Genomic DNA, 8,644 nt, shown 5'->3' with positions numbered 1-8,644 from the left:
TGCCGAGAAAAAGAGAGGGACATCTTAAGTTCCCCCATCCTTACCACCTCCCCCTCCTCCAGCTGAGCCAAAACTTCCAACCGAGGATCCAAAGAAGAAGAGGAAGGGGGACAACGAGGGGACGATTAATAAAGACCCCAAGAAATCACGACAACAACTCCCACCGGCCCAGCAGCAGAAGGTGGATAAGGGCAAGGGCAGGGCCCGCTCGGTTGAAATCGGGGAAATCAGGGACGAGGCTGAAGTGCGCCGAGCACCGACCACCTGGTCCCCCGATTTAAGACTGGACGGCGCTCCAATCTCCTGCCAATCCAGTATAAGGGCGGTTCAACAAGGTCATGCCCACCACCTGGCCGAGGTCCTGGAACGCCCTCTCCTGCTGCCCAAGGACATGGAGACCTTGGAAAAAATGGGCCAGCCACAACTATTCCTCTCCCTAAAAAGAGACTTAGCGCTGGTAAGTGTTTCTCCTTTTAACAATATTTATAAGTAAGTTTGTTTTTTTTACTGTTCCTAACTCCATCATACTTTACTACAGGCTATTCAGGAGGTCTTCGTAGCTGAGAAGTTTATTGAAGACACTCGGAAAATAGCCAGGACTGAGCTCAAAATCAGGATGGAAACTGAGAAGTCCTTGGGCACAGCCCTTGCTGCGAATGAGAAGTTGACCTCAGAGGTGGCTGATCTGAGGAGAGAGAAAAATGGGGTCGAGTCAAATTTGAAGACCATGAAGACCCAGATAGAAGGACAGCGCAAGCTCCTTCGTGAAAGAGATGAAGAGCTCTCCCAAGCTCAAAAGTGCTCGGATCTGAAGAAGGAACTGGAGTTAATGAAGAAAGAAGCCAGCTCCTTCCAACTTTCTCTCCTCGCCGCTAAGCAGGAAAGTTTCGATGAAGGGGTAGCAACCACAGAGGAGCAGCTGACAGAGGAGTTCGCGGCTTTATGCCGGGAATACTGTCAAAAAGTATGGGGGGAAGCTTTAAACGCAGCAGGAGTTCCTCCATCTTCGGATCTGAGGAAATCCGAGAACGTTTGGCTTCCTCTGGAAATACAGGAGATTGAAGAGGCTCCTGCTGCAACTCCTACCCCCGAGACAATTCTTCCTGCTCTTCCTCCGGTGGTAACACAGCAGATTCCTGATCCTACAGAACCTTCTAGTTCCCACAAAGAGAAGGAAGGAGGAGGGGATGCAGAGAAGGGCTTGAGCCAGACAGCAGAACCCAACGTCCTTTCAATGAAGACAGCAGATAAGGGAACGCAAGTCTTGACTCCCTTTGAGCTAGAGTTGAGAAAGACCGAGGGCACCAGTACCTCTCAGCAAGATCCTCCTCCACAAGCTTAGGACTTTAGCTTAGGGCTTCTCCTTTTCCATTTTTGAATTATATATGTAATGTACATTTAACGGATTAATGAAGAACAATCTCGTTTACTTTTTTATTTTGGGTTATATCTATTTTTACTTTATTCTTTTTGTACTTATTACAAAAGCTTCCCATTAAGCCATAGCAGAAGTTTCTCGGAGTACGCAAATCTAACTCCAAGGACTGCACAATCATTACTTCCACATAATCACGCGTATATTATTAAAGATTCAATAGAAGGTGACATGGTTAATATATTTGAATAATGCCTCGATTAAGAAGAACAGCGGGCCTGATCATACGATTAAACCCTTGTAATACATAGCTTTGTTTCTAGTAAGATGTAAGATCCGAGTTAGGAAACAGTAACGCCTTAACATCCAGACATAATAAGAGAATGACTTTGATAAGAGTTGTGGTCAGAAGATAAGATTTAATCAATTCTCCGTTTGACTCTTAAAGGTTATAACTTCAAAAGTAAAATTCCCCAAAGCAGGAGGTCTGAAAACCCAACATAACTGAGATTCTGTTTGATTCTAAAAATTGTAACTTCAAATGTTAATTTTCCCAAAGTAGGAGGTCCGAAGACCCGACATAACTAAGGTTCTGTTTAACAAATGACAAGACATCAATTTCCACAAGGTTTGTGGTCCGAGGACTGCATTTAACCAAGTTTCTGTTTGATTCTTAAAATTGTAACTTCAAATGTTAATTTTCCCAAAGTAGGAGGTCCGAAGACCCACCATAACTGAGATTCTGTTTGATTCTAAAAATTGTAACTTCAAATGTTAATTTTCCCAAAGTAGGAGGTCCGAAGACCCGACATAACTAAGGTTCTGTTTAACAAATGACAAGACATCAATTTCCACAAGGTTTGTGGTCCAAGGACTGCATTTAACCAAGTTTCTGTTTGATTCTTAAAATTGTAACTTCAAATGTTAATTTTCCCAAAGTAGGAGGTCTGAAGACCCGACATAACTAAGGTTCTGTTTAACAAATGACAAGACATCAATTTCCACAAGGTTTGTGGTCCGAGGACTGCACTTAACCAAGTTTCTGTTTGATTCTTAAAATTGTAACTTCAAATGTTAATTTTCCCAAAGTAGGAGGTCCGAAGACCCGACATAACTAAGGTTCTGTTTAACAAATGACAAGACATCAATTTCCACAAGGTTTGTGGTCCGAGGACTGCACTTAACCAAGTTTCTGTTTGATTCTTAAAATTGTAACTTCAAATGTTAATTTTCCCAAAGTAGGAGGCCCGAAGACCCGACATAACTAAGGTTCTGTTTAACAAATGACAAGACATCAATTTCCACAAGGTTTGTGGTCCGAGGACTGCATTTAACCAAGTTTCTGTTTGATTCTTAAAATTGTAACTTCAAATGTTAATTTTCCCAAAGTAGGAGGTCCGAAGACCCGACATAACTAAGGTTCTGTTTAACAAATGACAAGACATCAATTTCCACAAGGTTTGTGGTCCGATACGTCCACAGGACATGAGGGAGCTCCTCTACCCATCTACCTTTCGCATCGTCCAACCTCTTCTTGAGCCCGTTAACTATGACCTTGTTAACGGCCTCGGCTTGTCCATTTCCCTGAGGATAAACAGGGGTGGAATATCTATTTATGATACCCATGTCACCACAATACTTCCTAAAAGCCTTACTATCGAACTAGACACCATTGTCAGAGATGAGTGTGTGTGGTACACCAAATCTAGTAACGATGTTTTTCCATATAAATTTCTTTGAATCGACATCTCGGATATTGGCTAAGGGTTCAGCTTCAACCCATTTAGTGAAGTAGTCTGTTCCCACCAGCAGCCATCTTTTGTTGCCAACAGCCCTCGAAAATGGCCCTACAATGTCCAAGCCCCACTGTGCGAAAGGCCAAGGGCTGGAGAGAGGGTTAAGAACCCCTCCAGGTTGGTGGATATTAGGGGCGAACCTCTGACATTGATCACATTTTCTGGCATAGTCCTGAGCTTCCCTCTGCATATTAGGCCACCAATAACCCTGAGTCAGGGCTCTATGGGCTAAAGACCTTCCCCCAGTGTGGCTCCCACAAATTCCCTCATGCAATTCCTCCAGTAATGCCTCTGTTGATTCAGGGTGTACACATAACAAATACGGTCCTGAGAAGGATCGTTTGTATAGCTTCTGGTCCTCGGACAACCAGAAACGCGGCGCCTTTCGACGTATCTTTTCTGCTTCAACCTTGGCTTCGGGAAGAATGTCATTTTTAAGAAAAGATATGATCGAATCCATCCAACTAGGACCAGGCCTTATTAGATGGATGCGAGGTGCGTTAGCAGTTACAAGAGAAGGTTCTACCAAATCCTGAACGAGGATAACCCTTGGTAACCCTTGAGCCGAGGACGTTGCCAACGTAGCCAAGGAATCTGCATGAGTGTTTCCACTCCTAGAAACGTGAGCTAAGGAAAAGGAGTCGAATTCAGTCTGCTAGCGTTTGACCTGGGCCAAATATTCCTGCATTCTGGGGTCTCTAGCCTCCATGGTTCCCATAACCTGGCCAACCACCAACTGAGAGTCTGAGAACACATGGATTTCCTTGCCACCCATCTTATGTACCATTTTCATGCCTACTAAGACTGCTTCATACTCGGCCTCATTGTTAGTAGCGGAGAAAGCCAATCTCAAAGAGTTTTCGAAGACAATTCCTTCAGGGGACATTAGAACAAGTCCAACACCCGACCCTTTTTTATTAGCAGCCCCATCCACATAAACTCTCCAAGCCGAGGGCGATACGACTGTAATCACACCAACTGATTTTTCACCCATGTGTGCTTCTTTTGAAGCTTCTTCTAGCAATGGTTCAGTAAATTCTGCCACCAAATCAGCGAGGACCTGTCCCTTCTCTGAAGTGCGAGGCTTGTATTTAACATCGAAGGCCCCCAAAATGGTTCCCCATTTTGCCACCCTGCCAGAATAATCAGCACTACGCAGCACAGCCTTAAGAGGCAACTGGGTCAAAACAACCACAGTATGAGATTGAAAATAATGGGAAAGTTTGCGCGTGGCGTGGACTACAGCCAGAAGTGCTTTTTCCAAGGGCAGATAGCGCACCTCGGCCTCATTCAAGGACTTACTAACGTAGTAGATCGGTTTCTGTACTCCGCTTTCATTCCTTATAAGGACTAAGCTCACCGCGTGAACAGCCACGGCCAGATAAGCGAATAAAACCTCGTCCACCTCAGGGCGAGATAAAATAGGTGGCCGAGAAAGATATTGCTTAAGCTGTTGGAAAGCTAAATCGCAGTCATCAGTCCATTGAAACCCTTTTCACTTGTGCAACAACTGAAAGAAAGGACGGCACCGGTCAGCTGACCGAGAAATAAATCTATTCAACGCAGCCACCATTCCAGTCAATTTCTGAATCTCTTTTGGGTTCCTAGGCGGCTGCAAATTCTGAATAGCCTTAACCTGCACCGGGTTTACCTCTATGCCCCTATGAGTAATCATATATCCCAAGAACTTTCCAGATCCCACGCCAAAAGAACACTTGGAGGCGTTAAGGCGCAACTTATACTTCCTTAGCATCTGGAAGGTGTTGGCCAGATCTATCATGTGCGATGGTACTGCCTTACTCTTCACCACCATATCATCCACGTATACTTCGATGGTTTTCCCCAGTTGCTGTTCAAACATTCGGGTCATCATTCTTTGATAAGTAGCCCCAGCGTTTTTTAATCCAAACGGCATGACCTTATAATGATAGTTCCCGGTTGGAGTAATGAAAGCAGTCTTCTCCTGATCCTCCAACGCCAAGGGAATTTGGTGGTAACCCTGGAAGGCGTCCAAGAAACTCATCCGAGGATGTCCAACAGTAGCATCTACCAGTTGATCAATCCGTGGCATTGGGAACGAATCTTTAGGACAGGCCTTGTTCAGATCAGTAAAGTCCACACATACTCTCCAATTACCGCTCTTCTTTTTAACAACAACAGTATGAGCCAACCATTCAGGGTAGAAAACTTCTTTGATAGCCCCCGTCCTTTTGAGTTTAAGAACCTCTTCCTTCACAGCCTCAGAATGCTCTCGGGAAGATCGCCGAGGTGGCTGCCTCCTCAGAACAATGGCAGGATTGACGTTTAGACGATGACAAATAAAGTTCGAGTCCATGCCTGGAGCCTCATAGGGGTCCCACGCAAAGACATCTAAATTATCCTTCAGAAATTTCAACAATTCTATCTTCTCTTGGGGTGGCAAAAGTATGCCAACCTGGAAGAACTTCTCTGGATAATCTGTTATTACAAACTTCTCTAACTCCTCACAAATAGCCTCGTCACCTGTCATCGCTCCGGGTGCCTCCGGAGCTGTTAATTGCTATGACTCCTGGATGGGCAAGGTTGATGACTCAATTCCCGACTGACGAAGCACCGCAGCCGATATGCATTGCCTAGCCACTACCTGGCTGCCGAGGATTTCCTCAACATGCTCCCCCGAGTTGAATTTCACTTTAACATGTAAGGTAGAGGAGACAGCTCCCAGAGCGTGCAGCCATGGCCTAGCGAGGATGGCTGTATATGGAGAGTACGCATCAACCACAATGAAATCCACCTCAACCGTTTCTGTGCCGGATTGGACGGGTAAACGGATCTGTCCCTTCGGCACAACGGCCCTCCCTTCGAAGCTTATAAGTGGGGAGTCGTAAGGGGTTAAATCTTCTAACTCCAATCTCAGCCCTTTAAATAGATCAGGGTACATGATATCTGCACCGCTGCACTGATCTATCATCACCCTCCTCACATCATAGTTCCCTATCCTGAGGGTAACCACAAGAGCATCGTCATGGGGCTGGATAGTCCCTACTTTATCCTCCTCAGAAAAACCCAAGACAGGTAAAGTACACTTTAATCTCTTCGGCCTGCTACCTACATCCTCGGCCTGCGGATGGGAAACCGCCATCACCCTGGTGGGACCTGAGCCGGTCCTACCAGGTGCAGCGAAGATAACATTAATTGTTCCCAATGCTGGCCGAGATGAACTGTTCCTCTGGTTGTTTGACCCAACTTGACTGACCTGCCCAGTGGGCTGACACAAGTGCTGCTTCAACTTTCCCTCACTGACGAGCTGCTCTAGATGGTTCCACAGAGTCCGACATTTCTCGGTAGTGTGACCCACATCTTGATGATACTGACAAAACAGGTTTTGATTTCTTCTCGCAGGGTCCCCTGCCATCTTGCCGGGCCATCTGAAGAAGGGCTCTTTACGAACTTTTTCTAATAACTGGTGCACTGGTTCCCGGAAGATAGTATTTACAGCCTGAGGTGCTGCCGAGCCAGATTGTCTGAAGTAACCTCTCCTCGGTTTGTTGTTGTGATATCTGTCCGACCTGAAATCCCTTCTCTCCTGTGGGATAACCTTCTCCTTTCCTTTTCCCTGTTGCTGGTCTTCCTCTACCCTCTTGTATTCATCAATACGATCCATAAGACGGCGTACGTTACGAACGGGCTTTTTCGTCAAAGACTTTCTTAGGTCGTGATCAGTAGGGAGACCTACCTTAAAGGTATTAAGCGCCACCTCATCAAAGTCGCCATCTATTTCATTAAACATCTCCCAGTATCGGTCGGAGTATGCTTTCAGTGTCTCCCCTTCCTTCATGGCCATGGATAGTAACGAGTCCAATGGCCGAGGGACTCTGCTACACGTAATGAACCGCGAAGCAAATGCCCTGGTTAGCTCCCCAAATGAGCCTACAGATCCTGATTTGAGACCGTTAAACCATCTCATAGCCACAGGTCCCAAGCTGGAGGGGAAGACTTTACACATCAAAGGCTCGTTGTGAGAGTGCACTGCCATCCTTTGGTTGAAGTGACTCACGTGCTCCACCGGATCAGTCCGGCCATTATAGATGGTAAACGTGGGCTGGGTGAACCTCCTGGGAAGCCTCCCCCTCTCAATCCTCCGTGAAAACGGAGATTTAGAGAGTTGGTGCAACGCCCTACTCATGGTATCGTTGCCTAAGCCCCTAGAACGAAACTTCTTACGTCTGCTTGTTGGTTGATCGTCCTCTTCACCGGAGGATGTTGCGCTGGTGGGGGAACGTGACCTTGAACTGTAGACAACCCCCCTATCTTTCTCTGAGGAAGAACTAGACGAGGACGGGGAAACCTTACATTTAGCACGGCGTAACTTCCTCTTCAAACGATTGATTTCCTTCTGCATGGATTTAGAACCCTCATCGTGAGTAGTGCTACCTCCTCCATGAGTATGGCTAGCCCCTAGGTATTCTGTATGGACGCTTCCCTCACGATCCCTACGATGTTCAAGACGTTCAAAGTGATCTTCCGGTTGTGATCCTTGTGACTCTGCATGCTGAGAGCCTAAGCCTGCCATAATATCCCTACCTCTTCTAGACTAGATTCCCACAGACGGCGCCAATTGTAAGCGCACACTGTACCTGATCCCAAGAACAGTTATGGGCTTAGGCCCAATGAGCCTTAAACAATATGAATTTGTAGAGTGTGGGCTTGAAACCCAGGTTAGAAGCGTATGAGGATTAAATGACAAACTAAAGATTGCAAATGCTTGGAAACAACAAGGAGTATAGTCAATCAGCCTCCTCGGACATAAGCCACGAGTTGTTCTTATATTATCTCTCTCTTTGTTTCTTTTCTTTTTAGGTTACAAAAAGTCCGTCCCCCATTTCTGTCTTAAATTGCTCTTTATATATTACTCTTTTGAATGCTTTGTACACGTGTTGCCTCACCTCCCCCTTAGACTAGATATTTCTTTTCTCAGTGCCTTTGAATAATAACCAGAAGTTTCTCTTCCACTGTTCAAGTGTCACTTCCCCATAAATGCGGCCAGGGTGGTAGGTGCAGGGTTTTTAATGTGGAGGTAGCAGCCTTTATCTTTGACATTTCTTCAACACCGGTGCTTCTGGGGCGTTCTAGGGTTCACCCCTTTTAACCATTGGCCTTAACTGTGTCATCCCCTAACCTTTACTATGAAATCCCGAGTTCTTCGGTGCTCATCCGAGGGTAAGTTCACCCTCGGCTGGATCCTCGGATCCTCGGCGTATGGGCCGACCCATAGTACTAACAACTTCTAAACCCAGGGTCAGGTCGGCCTTCCTTAACACGACCCAAAAGGCCCACGTTCCCATCAGGATCTTTTTACTCCCCACATGGACCATAAGCAATATTTTCTTTATGAATTTTTTTTTATTTATAAAATCAATACAACATGGTTTAAGGCTCAATTTTTTATTTCTCAAAAAAAAAAAAAAAAAAAAAAAGAAAAGAAAAGAAAAGA

This window comes from Castanea sativa, chromosome 4, assembly GCF_040712315.1.
Source record: "Castanea sativa cultivar Marrone di Chiusa Pesio chromosome 4, ASM4071231v1".
In the NCBI taxonomy this organism is placed as follows: domain Eukaryota; kingdom Viridiplantae; phylum Streptophyta; class Magnoliopsida; order Fagales; family Fagaceae; genus Castanea; species Castanea sativa.
This window is presented reverse-complemented; position numbering follows the sequence as displayed.